Source organism: Opisthocomus hoazin, chromosome 19 (assembly GCF_030867145.1).
Source record: "Opisthocomus hoazin isolate bOpiHoa1 chromosome 19, bOpiHoa1.hap1, whole genome shotgun sequence".
Lineage (NCBI taxonomy): Eukaryota > Metazoa > Chordata > Aves > Opisthocomiformes > Opisthocomidae > Opisthocomus > Opisthocomus hoazin.
Window position 1 is genome coordinate 13,767,832 of NC_134432.1, and position 20,978 is coordinate 13,788,809.

Here is a 20,978-nt window from a genome sequence, read left to right on the forward strand (position 1 = left end):
TATGCCCTCCCCCAGGAGCAGGGCTGTTGTACCCCAGGCCCTGGCCGCTCCTCAGGGCTGGGTTGTGCTGGGGTGCACAGGCTGGGGGTCCTGCTGCAGCCCCTGGGACCCAGCAAAGCAAACCTGGGACCCGGGACCTGCTCCGCTGCCGTGGTGGGGTGAGCCCGGCCGTGCCGGTGTGTCCCCAGCACGTGGGTGCACAGGGCTGGAGCCCTGAGGGCCACCTCCTGCCCCAGAGGGGCCGTTGCCTGTGTCTGATTTAATTCTCATGCTTCTGGCTACAAAGCAACTCTCAGCTGACGAGTCGTCAAGCCTATAAATGTGCATTAGCTGCTTTTGCTGTATTTATGCGGTAATTTAATCCCCAAGGCTTTTCCCGAAATAGCCCTGTTTGTGGAAAGCTTTCGGGAGGGAGCAGGGGGATGCAGCGAAGGCTGGGATTGGGGTTAGGGTGGGTCTGGGCTGGGCCACCTCCTCGGCACGTGGCCACTGCCTGCGCTGGCCACAGACCTTGTGTAAGGATTTGGTATCTGTCCTAAACCTGAAGCTACTTGGACACGGGAGAGATGAGTGCTCACCTCAACCTCCCACCCCTTATATTTTGGGGGAAAAAGTGTGTTGCAGAGGAGCTGTGAGCCGGAGCAGCTGGATCTGGGTTATTCCATTTTGGTGTAGATTTGTCAACTGCTTCAAACAGGAAATTACGTCGTGTCTTGAAAAACCTCCAAGCACCTGTAACGCTGGGAAGCACGGTCTCAGCCGGGGGAGCTGGGGCTGAGCCCCCGGGCAGGTCCATCCCTCGGTGTCCCCTGGAGGGAAGGGGTCCCTCGGGGTGGTGGAACGGGTCCCCGCGCTCTCCCTTTCGGTGAGCACCACATCCTCACTCTGCTCTTCGTGGTTTCTTTCTATAAGCGCAGTCTTGGTTTGGAAGAAAGCACCCATCACCCTGTCCCTGCTCCACATCTCCTTGGGGACTCTCTTGACTTGCTCTAGGTCCTACCAAAACACAAAAGGGATGGGTAAGGTGAAAGAAGGCTCTGCATCAGCTGTGTCTCCCGTGGGCTGTGCCTGGCCATTGGCAGGGGGAAGGGGCTCCTGCCCCGCTCCCCACCTCTGCGGCAAGTAACGGGGCTCCAGGCCCCCAAGGGCGACCTGGGGAGGAACGAAGCGCCCGCTTTGGGAAAGCAGCAAACCAACCCGTGGCCGATTGAAGGTCAATCTGGTTTTGCTGAGAGCTGTTGGCTGCCTCGGCTGGAGTGATGCATTGCTCCGGCTCAACAGGACCTTCCTCCCGCTCTGACAGCTGTGCAATAGATCATGAACATATGCAAAAGAATAAACTGCATCAAAGCCGCTTGGCAACTTAACTAACCCAATTCATAAATTAAGTTCTATTCCTCTTGTAAGGGAGAAATCAGTCACTCCTCAAGGCTATTCGTCTCTATCACTCATCTGGCCACATCCTTTCATAAATCTTCCCCGTAAGTCTGAACTGGTGATGGCTGGGTCGAGACGCAATATCGCTCAGTGCCTGCGTCGGGCTCCGGGGCAGCCCCGCGGCCGCTTTGCCCTGGGCTGGGGCAGGGCTGCTGCTCTCTGCATCGCCCGCACCCCGTCAGGCTGCAGCAGAGCTGGGGTTTCGCAGCGTGGTGCTGCTCTCTGGGTGCACGGAGGTGATTCCGGGGAGCGCGGGGTCCCTGCCGGGGAGCCGTCGGGGCGATGCAGGGGTGTGGTGGTGAACCATCTCCTTGCAAAGCGTGGGTGGGCAGCATGTGCCGGGTTTCCGGAGCCGTTCAGGGGGCACCCGGTGCCTGTGGGGTGCTGGGGGCCTGTGGAGGGAGGGTGGGGGCTGGCACTGGGCTGGGTGCACCCTTGCAGCAAGGCGCTTGCGGAGTTGGGGGGGTCCCAGCCCAGGAGCCTTCCAAGCCCCCATGGCTTTGCAGAAAGGTGCCTCGCACCCCCGGCTCCAGATGGGCATCAGTGCCTGAAGCCCCAGCTTAGCTTTTCCAACCAGGTAGACAGAAGTCAGCTCTTCCCTGCTGTATCCCTCGGCCCGCTCCCCCCTCGTAGAAAAAAATCACCACCTTTTCAGGCTGCCATCTGTTTATTTTGTTGGACTCGGAACTTGCTGAAATGTCTTTCGATGGATGAAGAAATGCAGAGTAGAAGAACAGAGCCTGGCAGGCTGCATGGTGAGTGGAAAATAGTTTTTTGGGACTTTCTGGAGTTTGAAGGCCCGATGATGGATGTGCATATGAGGGATGGTAATGGCTTTGTAAGTATCAAAACACAGAGCAAAAGAATAACTCTGCCTAATAGACTGAGAAATGTAAGTCGGACAGGTTCCGCTCCGCTCCGACACGGGCGAGAGCGGCGGTGCTGAATGATGAAGTGCTGCGGGGCTCGGGAGCAGACGCTTATATTGGTTTAATGTGTTGGGGGAAAAAAAAAAAAATGGTGCAACTGGTTTTGAAAAAATACTAGAGACTCGCCGTGAGTGCGTTGGAAAAGGCTGCGTCTTGCCTCAGCCCGGGTTTCGAGGAGACCCAGCGTGTTCGCAGTGATCGGTGCGGGGGTCTCGCAGATGCCCGTGGCTCCGACCACCGGGCAGGGCTGCCTGTCCCTCTGCCTCCTGGCTCCCCTCTTGCTGCCTCCCCCTCTGCTGCTGGTGTCCAGACCTACTGACAACAGTGATGGGTTTATGTGGAAATTTTGTGGGGATAAATATTTGCCTGTCAGCAGCGCTAGGTCAGAGCATGATTTCTCATGTGCCGTTTGGAAATGACATTTCCAAACAAAATTAGACTTTCCCATTGAGGGGTTTTTTTTTTGTTTTTAAGTTGGAAAAGGGTTGAATTTGAGGGGGTTCCTGCTTGCCACACAAATGGATGACTTGTTCATCCCCCATGCTTAGAGTGAGGGGCTTTGGTGCCCCATTTCTGACCTGGCTAACTCAGAAGCTGGGATGAGCTGGAAGATGTGTGTGTGCTCTTCAACTGGGTGTGGGATTTACCAAAAGCGGGATGTTTTTTCCTGCTTATGGGTTTTTTATTTAGGTCATATGAAATCTTGCAGCCTGCAACTTCTAGTGCCTGCAGGTAGAAGTGAAATTGAGACAGTGGATAAAAAAGGGCACGTGGGGCAGATCGCAGGTTTCCAGCCCTTCCTGTGCACCATGGTGGCTTCATCTCTTGCTTCATCTCCTGCTGCAGCGTCCGGGCAGCCCCGGGCCCAGGTAGCAGCGTTGAGGCAGTGCAGGGACACACTGTCCTGGAGCCCGAATGTCCCCGGGGCTGTGGTGGCCCCTGGGAGAGGGAGGGATGCAGCCAGGGGTGCTCGGAGCCGGTACCCCATGATCCCTGCACCCAATAGAGCTGTGCCTTACTTTGCTTGGATGACACGGTGGATCTTCATGCGGGGACATCCGTGCAGTGACACTGCATGAAAGCAGGGGCTGAGCATCCCCAGGGATGCTGTGCTTTCAGACGGTCCAGCCCTCAGAAACAGCTCAGGTTTTCCACAAAATCCAGTGCTGGGCAGGATGAGCTGGGATGCGGCTGCCTCTCCCTCCAGCCAGGACAAGCCCCGGCGGCTCTCGGTGCCCCGGTGCGGAGCCGGGAGGGGGTCCAGCGGAGGGAAGCAGCGGCACTGGTTGTGCGTGGGGATGGGTGGAAATAGAGCTGAGCCCGGCCGGGCTGCGGGGCTGTCTCTGGGGCAGGCTGCTGGGGCTGGACATTATCCCTCCCAGGACCTGGTGGCTTGGGTGACCTGCGGCCTTGGGAGGATGGTTCGGCCATCACCCGGCTCAGCTCACACTGGGATGCAGCCACAGGGGCTAAAAATAGGATTTAAACAACAAGCACAAGAAAGTTTCCTTTCTGAAATATCCAAATATCCTGTATGTCCAGAGACACGTTAAGGCACCAACCAGGTTTTTAACACACTGGGTTGGTTGAGAGGTGGCGATAGAAATAAAACAACTTTCAAGAAGACTTTTTTTTTTTTTAAGAAATCTTTTTTTTTTTTTTCAGTGTGCCCAGTTCAGCTCCGTGAGCTGCTGGGACAGGCTTTGAAGCAGCGCCTGTTGTGGTGCCACAGCCTGGGTTTTTTTTTTGGATCTGCCTTCCCTTGCCCATGGCCATTTCTGCTGGGTACTTTGAAGCGGAGCTGCTTTTTCTCTCATGGCAAGGGCTGGATTTCTTTATGCCTTGGGACACAAATCTCCCCCCAAATTCCTGAGAGCTGCTGCCTGCTCCTTCCTTGGCTCTGTGTGTTTTTTTCCTGTTTAATATGATTTTTTTTTTTTTTTTTTTAAAAGGGGCAAAACAAAACATATCATTTCCTTGATTTAATGTGAGCCAATTATGTCTCACAGGCTGTTAACTTCATCACCACTTCTTCCAAGAAAGACTTTGGTAAAATAAACCACCACGCCGGCGGAGCGGAGCAGAGCTGGCAGCCGTGCCGGTGCGCCGGGACCTGCCGTCGGGCTCCGCGTGCGACCGGCAAAGCCTCGGCTCGAGCCACGGCATTTTATCCCACCCCCCGGCTGGAAAAAAAGCTAAAACGGCTCTGTCACACACATGCCCTCTCAAATATCCAACCACTTGTTGTACATCTGCTGACGGATACCAACTGGAAAGGAGATTAGGGCTCAGACTCCCGCGCTGGGCTGTCTGCCCCTCCTAATGAGGAACAGATTGGAGCCCTCGCTGGGGCTCGAGCACGGCACGCTGCCTCCAGCGCCCGGCAAATGGCAAAATCGGGAGGGCTGGGGCGGCCGGTGGGTGCCAGGGCGCGGGCTGGCTTTATTAAACTGTGCTGGCAGCCAGGTGTAGCCTCGGCTGGGGCTTGGGTGGATGGGGGTCTGCAGTGGGGTGCTGGGGGGTCTGCGATGGGGTGCTGGGGTCTGCAATGAGCTGGTGGGACCCCAAGGATTGGAGGCACCTGGGTTGATGCACGGTTGCCTTAAGGGCTCGGCATGGGGAACTGGGGATGCTCTGTGGGATGCTGTGCTCCCCCCATGCAGGTCCTTGCCCCTGCGCTGTCCTGTCCATTGCCTCCAAATCACAGCGATTCACACATCTGGAGGCAGGATGTGACCCCTTTGACCTGGGCACTGCTGGCTTGGGGACCTGGAGCCGGATGGTGTCCAGCCACGGTGAAATCCTGCACAGGATACATCACCTCTTGCGTGGCGTTTCCCAGCCGCTTTGCCTTGGGAAAAGAAATGCTCGTGGCATTGAAAAGCACCTCGGGGTCGTCCCCGAGAGCAGGGTGCGGGGCTGGTGCTCTCCCCAACCCTTGGCCTCAGCCGTTTCCCCGGGGTTTGGCATCCCAGCTGCAGCATCGGGACCGGCAGACTGTGCGCGTGTTCGCCGGTGGCTGCATCGCCGTCTCCTGAGCTGCTCCGTTCCCTGGCCGGGGGCCAGCACAGGAATGTTAACGTTTTTCTGCGGCTAATTCGGGGCCATGGGCAGACCCGGCGCTGCCTTCTCCCTCCTTCCCCACCGCTGGTGCTTGTTTTATTTTATGTTTCTTTTCAGCAGCAGTTGAATTGAAAATTAAGATGTGCTGGGACCTAATTCCAAATAAAAATGCCAGTGCATTCCCTGTGGGGCTCTTGGTTTAACCTCTGAGGTGGGCAGCACCATGCTGGTCATGCAGCTTGGCCCTGGGGACACTGTCCCTGTCCCCATCCCAGGGCTGGGAGTGAGGACGGAGGGAAACCCGGCTCCTTCCCTTTGGCAAAGCGTTTTCCACCGGTGGTGGGGTGGGATTGCTCATAAACAATTTGCCTCACTGGGTGTTTGGCGACTGCAGCTTGCTCTTGCAGAGGAGGCTGATGCTCTCTTGGGTCCTGTGGGATTTTTGTGCTGTGCATCATCTGCCGAGCGCCTGCCATCGCCGGCTCCCCGCGGGAAAAGGGATGGGGACAAGGCCGTGTCCTGGACGGGGCTGTGACACTGCGGCGGGCAGGCTGGCATCCAGCTGCTGGCAGAAAGAAGCAGCATTGCCACGGTGGCCTAGGAAAAGGCAAAGATGAGCTGGGATTTCCATACAAGGGGGGATGGGAGGCAGCTGTGTCCTGGAAGCAGGAGATTAAGGAGCTTTTTATAAGCCCATTTTTGCAGACACCTTTTAACCTGTTTATCCAGCTGACAGAAAATCTCATGGCTGAAATTTGGAGTGAAAGCAGAGACCTGAAAGCACATTTCTGCCCCGCTGGCGAAATGTTAAAAGGATAATCTTGTTACAGCCACCTGTTAGTCCTTGAGTGAATCTTCAGTGTTCCTGGGCAGATATTAATTTGTGTTATTGGCCTGACAGCACTCTGCCCCATGATCCTGGGGTGCCCCCCAACACCCCAGCCCTCGGTTGCTTTCCCATTCAAGGTCATTAGAAGCAGCACTAAATACTTTTGATTTCTCTTTAATGAAAGGAGCTTTGAGTTTTTTGAAGATCAAGATGCACCAGATGGACGGTGGTTTTATTCAGGGGCCTGTGGGCCAAGCCTGACATGCATTTAAAAAAATCTTTATGCACCCATGGCCTTGAGTGTCTCAGTGTTTAGTGAAAATTGGTGGCTGGATAGAGGAGGAAAAGACCTCGCAATGTGTCCCTGCTGTGGGGGAAAGCTGCGGTAGCCAGGAACCAGCCAGCCATCACCTCGACTCCTCTCCCTTCCCACCAGCTTCGCCGCAGCTCCTCTGGATTCTTCTCATCGTACTTCACGTGGCGTGTGCCCCCCCCAGCCCCTGAACTCTCCCTCACCCGCCTGTAGCCACTGTGGCAGGTAGAGGTGGCTCTGACCTCTTGCTCCCAAAATTCATTTCCCCTGGAAAAGCCTCCTAAGCCGGTTACAGATCCTGCTGCCCACCGGTACCCAACGGGGAAGCCAGACCTTGCAGGAGGATGAGGTGGGAAAACCTAGGAGCGAGAAGGAGCAGGGTTTGTACAGGAGAGTGATGGGTGGTGCTGTCCCTGTTTGGTCCCCGTCTCGTCCCAGGGACTGCCCAGCTTTCGGGGAGCGCTTGCCCGGGTGTCCTGAGCCCCTGGGGCTCTGCCCGTGTCTGGTGGAGCTCATGTGAAACCCATTAAAAGTATAAGGAAAGGGAGCACGACGGTTGGGAATCATTTTGTTTGGGTTTCTAAAACGTGCGCATGAAAACACTGTGTGGTTTTCTGACAAATTTGAAACAGCGCTGCTCAATTCGCTCCAGCGCTGCTACTGTTGATCTAGCAGACTGTAAAGCATTTATTGGAGTTGCTTGAGGCGAACTTAAGCATCTGTGGAATAACAAGTCCAGGAAGTAATTGCATCCACAAGGAAAATATTTTTATGTATAATTCAGTGACCCATTTTATAAACATTGTGGTTCCACCTTGGACTTTTCCCCCCCCCCCCCTTTTTTTTTCCTCCGCAGCCTTCCTTGTCCAAGCGTCTGAGGTTAGCGAAATATGTGGGGTTGTGTTTGGTGGCTCCGTGTTCGGTAAGGCATGGTGCTAGGCGGGAGGTGGGGAGGAAAACCCCGGCGCTGCGGGGGGGCCGGGGGTCCAGCTCCGGCGGGGCTCCCGAGGTGACACCCCGGCGGGGAGGACGCCGGCGCTGGGTGCTCCGGGGAAGGGCAGAGACAGCGTGGATTGCTCCTGCCGAGCTTGGCAAGCGCCGAGGAATTGTTTCAGGGCGAGGGTTTTTCTTTCTTCCTTAGCAAACCAGCTTTACGAGAAGATGAGTCACTTGCAGCCTGGGTGGCATTGCGCTGGGCACGGGGCTGCGGAGCCGGGGGGCTCTGCGCTTTGGGATGGGCGGCTGCGTGGTACCCCCGCCGTGGTACCCCCGCGCGGGGTGGGAAACCTCTGCCAAGTGGCAGCTGGTTTCACCCCATGTAGAGTTTTTCAACTCGCGTGATGTCCAGTTTTGGGTTTTTTGGGGGGTTTCATTTTCACGCAGTATAAATTCATCCCCACGCCCCACCTTGCTCGACCCAGGGGCTCGGCTCGCTCTCCCAGAACAGCGCGGGTGGGAGCTGGAAGGAGCCGTCGCACACAGAGCCTGGGAAGGGACCGGCCCATCCTGGGCACGGCAGCTTTGGGGACCTGTGTTAGATACAGGCATTTAAACGGACGATAACTTTAGAAACATAGATATGCTCTGACAGAACAAAGTTATGAAAAGGCAAAGCTGCAAAACACCCTATAAAATCGCAATTAATTTGTGTGGGGTTAATGTTGTGGGGGTTTTGCAGCTGCGCTGGCACCTTCGCCTGCTGGGGCAGGGGGTGGGATGGGTGGCACGGGAGCTCACCCCCCCATCTCCGCTTCGCCTGCCGCAGGTTTGCTGGCTTTTTTATCCCTTGGAGGGAACAAAAGTCCGACCCAGTCTGAACAGCAAAAGGCGTGCGGGTGCTGTGCCAGGAGACCACAGGCATCTCGGAGGTCCCCATCCTCCCTGTGGCACCCCGGGGAAGCGACCCACCCCGCCAGCGCCTGTGCTGCTGGGACGGACCCATCGCCTCCCACCCCGGCTCCTGCTCTGCTGTCTCTCCCTGGCTCGAAGCCAGGCAGCGCTGAAAATTGGAGGGGCAAAACTCGAGTCGGAGGTGCCTGGCGGAGCCTCCCCTGCTTTTCCCGTTCCTTCCATCGCTCCCAAAGCACCGTGCCCCGGGTGCAGCTGATCCCCTGCCCGTGGAGCGGCGATGCCAAGGGCAGCCACAGCCCTGCGGCCGGGCCCCCCTCCACGAGGGACAAGAAAACAAAACAAAACAGGCCTGGGAGTAAATATTATCTGAATATAAAGGAACGCGATGTTTCTTCGTAAGGTCTAGAATTTCTGCCTTTTAACAGCTAACCTTGACTCAGCCAATATCCACAACATGCAGCCCTGGCCAAAATATGCTGGGCCTTAAAGTACCACAACAGCTGTTTTTCTTGCTAAAATATGACATTAAATTTTTTGGATGGCTGGATGCTTCCTTGACGAAAGTGGAATAAGGGGCTATTTTTCCTCTCTCTCCCTCTCCCCCTCTCCTGTCTTTCTTCATCCTTCTGTGCAAGGCGTAAAGCCCGAGCCTTTGCAGGCATCCCGTGCGGGCAGCTGGCCGATGCGCCCACGGGGCCGGAGCCCCGGCTGCAACCCGAGAGAGGGGGCTGCTGCTCACTGAACCCCCCCTTGTTATTGCTGGATCCCTCCCACAACCCAGCAGAACCGACGCCAGCGGCAGTTACGGCTCTGACATCTTGTTTTGCTGATGGTTTGTCAGATGTCAGAAACGTTCCATCCTTAAAACGAGGGCACCAGTGGCACCAGGGGCTGGGGATGGTGGGGCTGGCGGGTTCCCCTGGTTGGTTTTGTACTTTGGACCACCCTTTCCTCACAAAAGAGGTAGTTTGGGGTTTTTCAAGAACTCCAGCTGCAGCTGGTGGTGCAGGGCAGGATCCCAGCGGCTGCATCCAGCCCCACGAGCTGGTGCTGGTCCCTGTTCCCGAACCGACCCTTAATTTGAGAAATCTCTGGTGGGATGAGATGGCGCGGGCCAGGATTCACCCTGCTTTGCCCCACGATGGCAGCGAGGTTGTGTGCGAGGTCTGCAGTCAGCCACGTGCCTGGGTGCTGCAAGCAACGCTGCGGTGGCTTTTGGTTCGGCAGTGTCACCCGGCATGGTGAGCGCCTTTGCGCACAGCGTGTTTGTCCACGGGTGCTTCTGCTGGACGAGCCGTGTTTCCCAGGCTGCGCTGGGAGGGGGATTTGCAGCAGAGTCGCTGCCCTGGGTGTTGAAACGCGGGGATGGCTGCAGCAGGAGCAGGGATGTGCCCGGGTTGGTGCCGGTGGGGTGGCCCTGCTGTGGCCACCCATGAGCAGCATCGCCCGCTGGCACCGGGGCACGGGGCCGGGGCAGCTTGAGGCACGCTCACGCAGACGTGTCTGAAGTCCGTGCTCGGGTAATGCAGGCAGCAGCGGTATGGGGAGTCTGTTCCTCGTCCTACCCCTTCCTATCCCATCCCTATCCCCAGAAATGCGGTGGATCCTCACCCACCTCCCCCAGTGTCGCTGAGAAGAACAAAATCTCTGCCCTCCACGCCTCATCCTCCCCTTCTTTTTCCTTTTCTTAGAGATCAGCCTGATTTTTAACGGGAGACAGAAGAATTTTTAGAAGAGGGGAGGTAGGAACCAAACGAGGACGAGGGTCTCATTGCCCAGAGCCTCTTGTGCTCATTGATGTTGACTGGGGCCTGACATCTCACGGGCTGATGAACCGGGAGCACCGGCGAGGTCCTGCACGGGCAGCATGGCTTCGGGGCCACGGGGTCGGGCTGGGGGCTCCAGCCCCGACGCGGGGTTACTCATTGCTCCTCTTCACAGTTTCGCCGCAGCACCTTATTTATACTTCACGCTGTACCCACCAAGCCGTCGCGCTCGCTGTGCGTGCAGTTATTTATGGAGAACCACGAGTACTGGTGGTGATGGGGATGCGGCCCGGGGGTGTGGGGGGTGCCAGGCTGGGTCCCCGGCGTTCCCCGTGTGTCTGTGCATAAGGTACGTGTTCCTTTCCCGGCCGGCGAGCATGTGGTTGGAATTAGCGGCACGGCTGCAGGGGGAGCGGGCAGCTGGGTTTCTCCGGAGCGTTTCAGTGCTTAATCTCTGAAGAATGCAGAATGTCTGTCTGGACGCCCCGGCCAAGATCAACTCCGCGGCACGGGGAGGCCAATATAAACGTTCATGTTTTGTGTCACTGAGATTTCATTAGATGTTTTTTATGTAATTGCATAAGTCGAACTACCGTGATGAAAATGCCACAGCGAACAAACGAGATGAATTGTGAAACCTCTCCTTCGAGGAGACGCTGGCCTCCTCCGGACCGTGGGGATCCAGCTCCAGCCTCTTCCAAGGCGTTTGTGACCTTTTCAGATAAATAAGAGGCTGTTTGCCTGTGTCTCCCCCCCCTCCAGCCCTCACCCTGACGTCAGGGCGCGCTCAGACCCGGTCCGGGCAGCAGGTCTCCCCGTGGCCGGCGCTGGGATGCTGGCCCCGCACTCCGATGGGCTCCCATCCCTCCTCCGAAACCCGGGGGGAGGCGGTGGGGTGGGGGGAGAGGAAGAAAAATCTCTCCCGTTTCTTGGTCGCCCGACACCCGAGCGCTTTGCGGCATCTGAATGATATCACCGTCCGCTCGGTCTGATAGAGGCAGGGAAGCCGAGCTGCGGGACTCGGCTCGCACTTGCGGCCGTGCTGCGCCCCGTCCCTGTCCTCCCACCCTCTCTGCTAATGAGAACAACTTTGTTAATCTGCCCCTTAAACGCCTGGCGTGTTTCCCTGATGATACGGATTAATGCCAATTTAATTAGGCCTTAATCAGCGCCTGCTTGGTTCAAACCCAGAGGTGCTCCCTGATGCCAGGCAGCTCCGTGGGCTGGGGAGCCCCGGGACGGGACAGTGCCGCTCCTCCTTGGGATGCAGGGGCTCAGTGGGCGGCATCCCGACACTGGCTGCCTTCACCAGCTGTGCGCCCATCCTCCTCCTCCTTGGTGGCACGGACACCTACGCAGGGCAAGAAGCCGGACCCTCCAGGCTGGCAGCCCGGCATGAAGCCCCTGGCTTTTCATCCCAGGGGAGTTTTTCCCGCAGATGCGCGGTGGGGATGGGGAAGGCGGCCGGCGGTGCGGGAGCCCCGGGTGCTGCGTCCCCACGGTGGCTTCTGCGAGACGGGCTGGAACGGTCGCCCTCGCCGCAGACACATCTGCTGGGCGGGAGGGCCTGGAATTTGGGATATTGTTTTTCTGGCGGGGAGCGGTGGGTGCCAAAAGCCTGATAAATTAATCACCTCTGACACGGGTCAGTCCAGCTTCTGGCGTGCGCGGGCTGGGCCCCCCGAGCTGCCGAGCGGAGACGATGCTGCTGCGACGCAGAAGTTCACCGTGCAGCGAGGCCAGCGGGGAGAGGAGCGGGTTTTGATGGGGCTGGGAGGGGGCAGTGGCTGCGGGTGGGGGGCTCAGCCGCTGAGCTGCCCCAGGAGAGCCGGCTGCGGGAGATGCGGTGGCACGGCTCTCGCCGAACGCGTGTCCCTGGCGATGCTGTGATCTGCCAGTGCCCATCGCCGGCTTTGGAGCAGGGAGCTGCACGCTGCTGGCCCTGGGGAGGTGGGGATGCGTTTAGGGTTTGTAGAGCTCCTGGCATAGCGAGGTCCTCGGTCAGGGGCTGCTGCAGTCCTGGTGCTGGTGGGCATACGGAGTGCGGGGGGCTGCATGGGGTGGGGATGTGCAGCGTGCAGGAGGTGCGCAGGACGTAGCAGGGGTGCAGCTGCTGCAGGGCATGGGTGGTGCCCAGCGACAGGACAAGGGGCAACGGGCACAAACTGAAGCACAGGAAGTTCCGTCTGAACATGAGGAAGAACTTCTTCCCTCTGAGGGTGACAGAGCCCTGGCCCAGGCTGCCCAGGGAGGCTGTGGAGTCTCCTTCTCTGGAGATATTCAAGACCCACCTGGACGCGGTCCTGTGCAGCCTGCTCTGGGTGACCCTGCTTCGGCAGGCGGTTGGACTGGAGACCCACAGAGGTCCCTTCCAACCCCCACCATGCTGTCATTCTGTGATTCTTATCGCAGTCTCTCGCTCCTGTCCCTGCAGGCAGGCGTTTGCTCCCGGGGGCTCGGGGCTGGATGTCCCACCCTGTGCGTGCTGGTGAGCCCAGAGCTGGACCGGTGCGGTGGTGCTGGTGCAGCCCAGTGCATGGTCCGGGGTGGGAACCACTCTTCCCCCCTCCCGTGATGAGCAGTGTTGTGGCCCTGCTGTGGTGGGGCTTTGCTTTGCGGAGATTTCATCGAGCCGGTGTCTTTGCTGGCTGCTCGAGCCCAAGGCAGGGCGGGCTGAGCCTGCGCTTTGGCCGGCTCCTCTTGCCCCTGGGGATGAGGTGGGGGGCCCATAGGTCCCCATAGGTGCCCATCCATGGGGAGCAGCAGTCCCTGACTCTGGAAGAGTCCCCGCTGCTCAGGGTGCTCTCATGAGAGGAGGCGGTGAAGGGCTTCTCTCACCCACCCTGGGGTTTCTGCACTGCTGGGAATCCAAGGGGATTTTTCAGTTTTTAATGATTCCACTGACTGTCTGCCTCCTCGCTATTTTATTTACTCTCCGCTCTCGTTTGCTGCTTCCCTTCCCAGTAACCGCCAGCATCTCTCCCCCTGCCAGCAGCAGCATTTGCTTTACCTTCCCCAGTCTTTTCTGGACCGTTCCTGCTCAGGAAAGGAGAGAGGGAGGTGGATTGGGGAGCAAAGCTTGGAGGAAAGAGTCCCGCTGGGGTCTTCGAGGCTGCATTTGTGCCTCGCATTCACCAAGGCGTTTCCAGGCGCCGTGCAGGGCAGGAGCACATTACTCTGGGTGGCAGAAGCTGTCCTGGGCAGGAGGTGTTAAGACACACAGCGTGTGCTGCGATCTGTGTTTGGGATCTGAGCAGATCTTATCAGGATGATGCAGAAGCCTCCCTCCATCCCTCCTGTCTTCTCGACTCGCTTGCTCTCTTTTGCTCTCCCCCCCCCCCTTTTTTTTTTTGTCCAGACATAATTAATGTAAACCAAATGCTCTGTGCACAGCTGCTGGCATCCTGAAACCATTTTGTGTGTGGTCTTTCCTTTAGCCTGGACAGAGATGGAGTAAAATGCTGAGCACTATCCCAGACCTGCTTGGGTAGAGAGCAGCATCTGTTGCACAAGAGGCACCTTGAGTCTCTGCATTCCCCTCGTGAGATGAGGTTATGCGATGGCTGGTTGAACTGGTTTAAATAAAACCATGGAGCTGCCCAAAAACTTCATCTCCCAAATCCAGCCAAACCCAAGCTCAACTTTTCTTGCTGGTTGAAGGAAATTTGCTGAACTGAAACCCCAAATGTCCGTCTCATTTTCACGGCTGCTTCTGCGTGTCTTGATTCCCCCGGGGATGGATGCTCATGTACCAAAGCTGCTGTGGGAAGGATGTCCTCGTCCTGCATGTAGCACCTTTGGACCTGAAAAGGTGCAGCAAGATCTTCTGATTTCTTTTTTTCCAGCCAAAGGGCTAATTTCCGATCACTGCTATCGCTTGGTATTGCCACTGGATCTTTAGGGCACGAGGTGTGAGGGAAAGAAAGTCTCTGGCCCTACCTGTTACACTCCCAAAAGCCCGAGCAGCGTCAGAGCCTCTTGCATCCCGCACGGCTCCCAACCGCCCACAAGCCCCGGACTCCCCGTCGCGCCGGCGCCAGGGCAGGGGGGCTCAGCACCTTCTGCAGCCCCACGCTTCGCTGCCAGCATGGCCGCTGCAGCCGCCCCTTCCCAGTCACTTTCACACAGGGCTTTTCTCCTCCATTGCTCCCTTAAAACCCCAGTGTGTCATCTGGGATCATCACCGAAAAATAGCAATTTCTGTGTCCCACGTCCTGCTCGCTGGCCAGTAGCACTCTGGGTGTGCTGGGAGAGGTGCAAAGTACCGAGGGATGCTGGACTTCGAAAAATCTCTTCTTTTTCCAAACGCCACGCCGGGGCGGTGGGTACGATCCTGCCATGGTGCGGCCAGGGCAGCTGAGCACCGGCCGGCTAGCCCGGGTCCTGAGGTGAGTCAGTGACTGAGCATTTTGCAAACGTTCGAGCTAAATGGGAAGCATCTGACTGCCCTGCCGTGGACGTGCTTTGGATTCCAGGGCGATTAGGATGCTGCAGATGCCTGGGCAAGAAGGTGGGCTGGATGGTGGTTCTGGGAGAGACCACTCTCCTGTTTCTGCTCAAAAACTCCTCCCCTGTAATGACTGGGAGCTGGGGGGACCTGGGCGTGATGCCTGCGGAGTGCATCCTACCCATAGAGACTGACTGACTGGGGCATGGCTTGAGCTTGCTCTTACTGGGGTGGCTCTGGGCAAAGAGCTGAGCAGAAAACCTGTGTGCAATGGTACAGTCACAGTTTGGGGACAATATTTGCAGTTTACTTTTCCCTTCCTCTAACAAAGTCACTGGTCTGGAGAGCAAGTGCATGCACTCACGAAATATTTCTGTTAAAAAAAAAAAATCCCACTTTCTGTGGAAGACTGGTTTGCATGGAAAGCTTTCACCCAGGCTGTGGTGGGGTGCCTGGAGAGGCTTGCTCATCCAGGAGGGGTGATTTGTGCTCTGAGTGCTTGGCCGGGTGATGCTCACAGGAGAGGGGAAGGGTCCTGACGTGCAGAGAAATGCCCCCCGCCGCCTCGCACCCAGCCCCAGCCCTGCTCCGGGATGCTCCAGGGCTGTGCGACTGGTGAGTGCCAGAAAACGAATTGTCTGCACCGAGTGCCCCACAGCTCCCGGGCGATGACAATTTTAAATGAGTGAGAGGCTGAAAAATAGTGAGTGAGATTTTTTAAAAGGTCACCTTGGCCAAGGAGGCAAAAATTCTTCCTTGCGCGAGTGAGATGCTTTAGGAACTGCCTTAAAATTAATCCAAAACATGAGCCCAGCTCCAAATGAGTGGGACTTGGCAAGACGGCTGGACACATTATCTTTAAATATAGGCAGGCATCCCAGAGGGTTTCTGGTGGTTTTCCTGGTCACTTCTTATTCCTCCGTCTCCCCCTCCGCTCCCCCTTCCTTGCATAATTCTCTTTATTTTAATGCCTCTTTCCGCATTTTGGGTAGTTATTTGTTTATTGCTGTGAAGTCTCCCCAAACCAGGCAGGGTTGCAACACTGCAAGAGCTTTTGTGTCGGGACGTTTGGCTGGCGGCGGCACTTTTCCTTGGGAGGGCATTGCCCGGGCGGCCGGCGGCCTCTGCCCCGAGCAGGCTGCGGCTCTCAAGGGGTGGCGAAGGATCTTCCAAGGTGCAAACCCCGCTGGCTTCTGGGTTGGGGCTCTGATTGCACCCCGATGTGTGGAAAATTGGAGTGAGACCTTGGGTGCTTCTGACCCTCCGTGCAGCGACCTGAGCGGGTCTTCACAGGCCAGGGCAGCCGCCAAAACTCCTGTGCCGGGGCAGCGGTGCCCGGCAGGCTTGCGGGGATGGGCTCTGCGGTGCTGTTCAGCTCCCTTGTCCTCTTCCTACCTTAAACATGAGTCTGGGGGCATGCAGAAAATGAAGGGGACTCTGTTTAAGCTGGGAAGGAGAAGCAAGCCCCTTGCTGCCGAAGCAGGGAGGCTCAGGACCTTCTCAGGTTTTGAAGAGGGCTGTTGGACACGTCTGGACATACAAAGACACGTCTGTCTTTAATCCTTGCCTCTGTAACTGAGACCAGGCCCAGGCAGAGCCACGGCAAACCCTTGCCCCGTGCTGCAGGTACGTGTGCGTATGCATTTGAAGGGCTTTGGCAACGCGGCGGTGCTAGACCAGTTAGAGCCACATGTTCTTGCAAATGCAGCTTCCTATTGACTTGTTAAACATTTGCTATTTATCAGATTTTGCTTTTAAACTGTCTGTAACAGTCTGGGAGGACTTGTGTCAAAATCCCTTCCAGATGTGAAGGTGCTACCCGATACTTTGGTTATAACCTGGACCCTCACTCCTGCTCCGTTCAGATTAGCTCAACTACTGTGAAAACAAAAATGCAAATAAAGACATAAAAAGAGAGGAGAGACGCATGTAAAACTTCCCCCAAACCTTCCCTTTCACAGGCAAAACAGATCCTGCCTTTATAAGGAGATGTGAGTTTTATCAGTGAACATTTGCTTTGCTGGAAAACCACAGGTAAGCAGGGGGAGCAGCCTCCCATCCCTGTCTGTCCACATGGGTGTTTTTTAAAGCATTATTGCCTTATTTCCCCCACTGAAATAATGTTTCTTTGGGTCTGGGGCTTCCAGACACATCAGCTCGTTTTATGAGCATCAGATGATGTGTGCAGTTGGAAACCTGAGCGGTTCCCTTGCATTCGGAGCACGCGGATCAGATAACGAGGGTTCGTTAAGTGCTCATTGCAAGGCTGCAGCGAGGTTGGGAACCTCTCTTAGCAGCACCCAGTCCGCAGACCCGCTGCCCTGTCCTTCTCCAGAAGAAGTTTTGAGGCCACAAGATATTCCCAGATTAAAACAACTTCTCTCGCTCTGTGGTATCTGTCAGATCGTAGAGGCCCGAGCCAGCTCCCATCGTAGCGAGGGAGGGTTTTTCCACTGACTTTAAGAGGTGCTGGACCGGGGCCATCCTCTGTGTAATGCGGATCCGGGAGTGTGCGTGATGCACTGCATGATGACAGAATTTCTGGGAGATTGGCCTAAACCAAAAACCTTGGACCGCCTCTCCCTGGGACCGCTCCGCCGGAGGAGCGGGGAGGCTGGAGACGCCAAACCTGGACCTGGAGCGGGTTTTCGCAGCTGCGAAAGCAACCCCGCAAGAGCCGAGCGAGCCCGGCTGCTTCGCGTCTGCCCTTCCCCGGCTCGAGGGCTCGGCGCTCGGGTTCGGTCGCTTGGGTCGAGTCCACCATCCGCGTCTGTCTGCGGCGCTGCCGGGGGGAGCGGACACCTGCGAGCGTGCGTGGGGCTCCCTGCCCGACCCCCCCGGGAGCCGAGCGGCTCGGCCTGTCTGCGGTGCCGCAGCCGAGCTCTCCCGCGCCCCGAAAATACCCCCGAGCGGTGCCGGGATGGGGCTGCCCTGCCCGCGCCATCCGGGCTGCCAAGTTTGGTTGGAAATCTTGCTGAAAGGCCAAGAGGAAAGAGAAAGAGAAACCTGCCGGGATGTTGCACGGCGTTGTTTTAAGCAAAACCCTGATGCAGCAATGTTTTCTTCTCCTGCTGGCGCTGGGTTAGGCTGCTTTGCACCCGCGCAGGGGGTACCGCTTCACTGGCCCCCACGGCTGCGGCTGCCCTGACTCCGTCCCGCGCTGCTGCACAAAGGTGGAGTTGCCGGTGCTGTTTCTGTAGAGCTGCGCTGGCCACAGCAAATCCCACCCTGCTCTTCCTGGGTGCCCCCCGGCCCCTCTGAAGTGCAGGAGACCTTCTTTGTGCACCAGAAAAAGAAATGTATGGGGGGGTGGGACAGCTGGAGCAAAGCTGGGAGGTACTGGGTGGTCACAGATCACACAGAATCACAGAATGGTAGGGATTGGAAGGGACCTCTGTGGGTCACCCAGCCCAACCCCCTGCCGAAGCAGGGTCACCCAGAGCAGGCTGCACAGAACCTTGTCCAGGCAGGTCTTGAATATCTCCAGAGAAGGAGACTCCACAACCTCCCTGGGCAGCCTGGGCCAGGGCTCCGTCACCCTCAGAGGGAAGAAGTTCTTCCTCAGATAGGTCCTTCAGGTTCTCGATCTACCCCTTTTTCCAGGCTGATGGATGGGGCTGGTTTCTCATAGTGCTTCTGTGCCCTGTCCCAGGGCCGTGAAGCCTGAAGTCGGTGTAGGACATTGGTGGTGACTCCCCTTGGCCCCTGCAGACCCGGTGTATCCCTGTTACAGGGCACAGACATCTCCTGCACATCAGAACTGGAGGGCCATGGAGTAGCCCAGGGCAAGATCTCTGAGCTCCTGCCTCTACTTGTGCAAGAAATCACCACCCTTGACTTTCCAGGGGAATCAGGCTGCTTTGAGCCTCCCCGGGAGGAGGCAGGACTTCTCTGGTTGTCCTGCTAGATGCATCTCCTTGGGTTGTCCATCACCGCTCCCGATCCTGTGCCTGAGGCTGGAGCATCACAAAGTCCTAAAGGGCTTAAAAATGGTTAGAAGGAAAACCTTGGCCCCATGATCTGTCAGTTCACCCATCAGGGCTGGCCAGGCTGGCTCACAACTTGAGCGTGCACAGAAGAACGGCGATGCGAGGATGAGGGGGGGAAGAGCAGCGCCTGGAAAAAAACCTGAAGTGGTCTTTCAAAAGCACATGGTGATAAGGCGTTTTCTGGAGTGCCCTGTACAGCTGGCAGCAGAAACCAGGCTTTTATGTTTTGGTCTGGCTAGTTTTTCGCTTTCTGCAGCCAAAGGGATCTGGATAAGGTTTGCCTGGAAGATTAGCTGGCACCGAGCCCAACTAGACATCTCTGGAAGCCTCCTCTCGAGCAGGAGTAGGTCCTAATTCCCCTCTCGTCCTGGCCCTGCCGTAGGTGAACATGGGGGGAACGCGTGTCACCTGGAAGGGACGGTTCAGCCGCACCGTCCCGAAGCTCCGTCTCTGCCCGCTGGCCCCTGCGCCTGCTGCAAGGTCCCTGCTGCAGGGCTGCAGCCCCGGGGCCAGCCCTCACCTCCCGGCACGCCGGGTCCCCGCTCCTCCCGCGGTGGGGATGCTGGGGAGCGTGCAGGAGTGAGCGAGGTCCCAGGGCTCCCTGCTGCTGCGGTCCCTGCGTGAGGCAGAGGCGATGCCCTGCAGCCCGAGAGGTGGGATGGGAGCGCGAAGCCTCGGCACCAGCGCCCGGCTCTTGTGGCTTTGTGTCAGCCCTCGCCTGGGGACGCGTGTCCTTCATGTGGTCTGTCCCGACGCCGAAACCCAGCGGGGAAATGGGGTGCGTGGGAGCCCCCCGAGCAAGGCTGGCCTCCCCCAGTGCCAGCTCCGGATTTGGCACCGGCTGCGGGGTCTGACCACATCTGAGCCGCTGGCTGCGGGGCAGAGCTGGCAGGGGACGGAGGCACAGGGAGGGAGGCTGGGCGATGCTGTCCCGTGGGGCCAGCGGGCACCCACGATGCCACTGCAGCACGGACACGGAGCAGATGGGGTTGTACGGCCGCGGAGGCATCGCAGAGCGAGGGGGAGGCTGGCAGGGTCCTGTCCCCCCTTGTCGCTGCTCCCTGCCGCTGCGCTGGTAGCAGATACCGATGCCTCCGGAGCGGAAAGCCCACTGCCTCCCCTCTCATTACTTTTTTCCTTTTTTGTTTCTTTTTTTTCTTCCCCCCACCGGCTGATCTTAAAAAAAGCCCAGGCGGTTTGGGCTTCATGAAGCCCAAATGCCTTTTGCAGCATCAAGCCCGGATCCCATAAGTAATATCCCAGCGTTCGAGAATAAGACAGTATATGAAGTAGACGGGGAGCTATAAAGACGCTTTAAAAGGGGCAATAAAAGTTTTGGGTTTCATATCATCTTACCCAAGAAGAGAATAACAGAGAAGCAGGAAATTTCAGTAGCAGACATGACAAAGGTCACAGCACTCAGACTGCACCTTAGACGAAAAACACCTACTCTTATGAAAACAGTAAGAATTTTTGGCAGGGGCTCAAGAGCTCTTACAGGCAAAGCTCTCCGCTGCGCTAAAAGGTTACAAGAGACTGTTTTGTCTACGCTGCTGTAAATGTTGATAATATTTCCCTGCATTAGTATTGCAGGGGATATCCTGCCCCAGCGATCGCGCATTCGGCGCGTGCACCTTCCTCCTGGGTGTCGGGGTGCCCGGTCCTGCCACAGCGGGTGCTGCCGCCGGCGCGGGGACCCTGCGGATGTGCCCGGCTGCGTTTCGGCCCCGAGAGGGGGTGCAAAGGGGTGGAGGGCTCGCACGGTGGAGCAGAGCCCTGGGGCATCAGCAGGGAGAAGGGAAAAAATTCACCTTGCCTGGGATTTTATTGTTTGCAATGCACCTTTGGAGTTTTTTTTGGTGTAACACCTGGATGCGTGGCAGGTGGGTGCAGGAGCTTTCATTTGCTCAGCTGGGCCTTAGCTAACGTGTCCTTCGTGTTCGCGTGGGCTTTGCCAAACGTTTTTCCCTCCTGCTCAGGCATGGGAAGGCGATGCGTTACCCAGCGCTCTCCCCTCGTGAGACTCTCCCCGTGCCCGCGCCGCCCGTGAATCGCTGGGGCTTGCTGTGGGGTTATGCATGTCGCTGTGCCCAGGAGGGGCTGAACGGTCCCAAAATGAGTTGGGGGGGTCGGGGTGCCTCTGCTCAGCGGCTGCAGCAAGTGGCAGTGGGTGTGCGGAGGGCTGGAGGCTGCTGGCACTGCTGGTCAGGCTCCTGGGGAGGGTCAGCACGGAATATTTACACGGCGGGTACTGAGCACCCAGAGACGTGCTTGGGGTGGCTCAGCAAGAGCCAGCGTGGCCCTGGCCGTGGGACACCCATGTGGGAGACCCTTGGGAAGCGGCTGCGCACCCT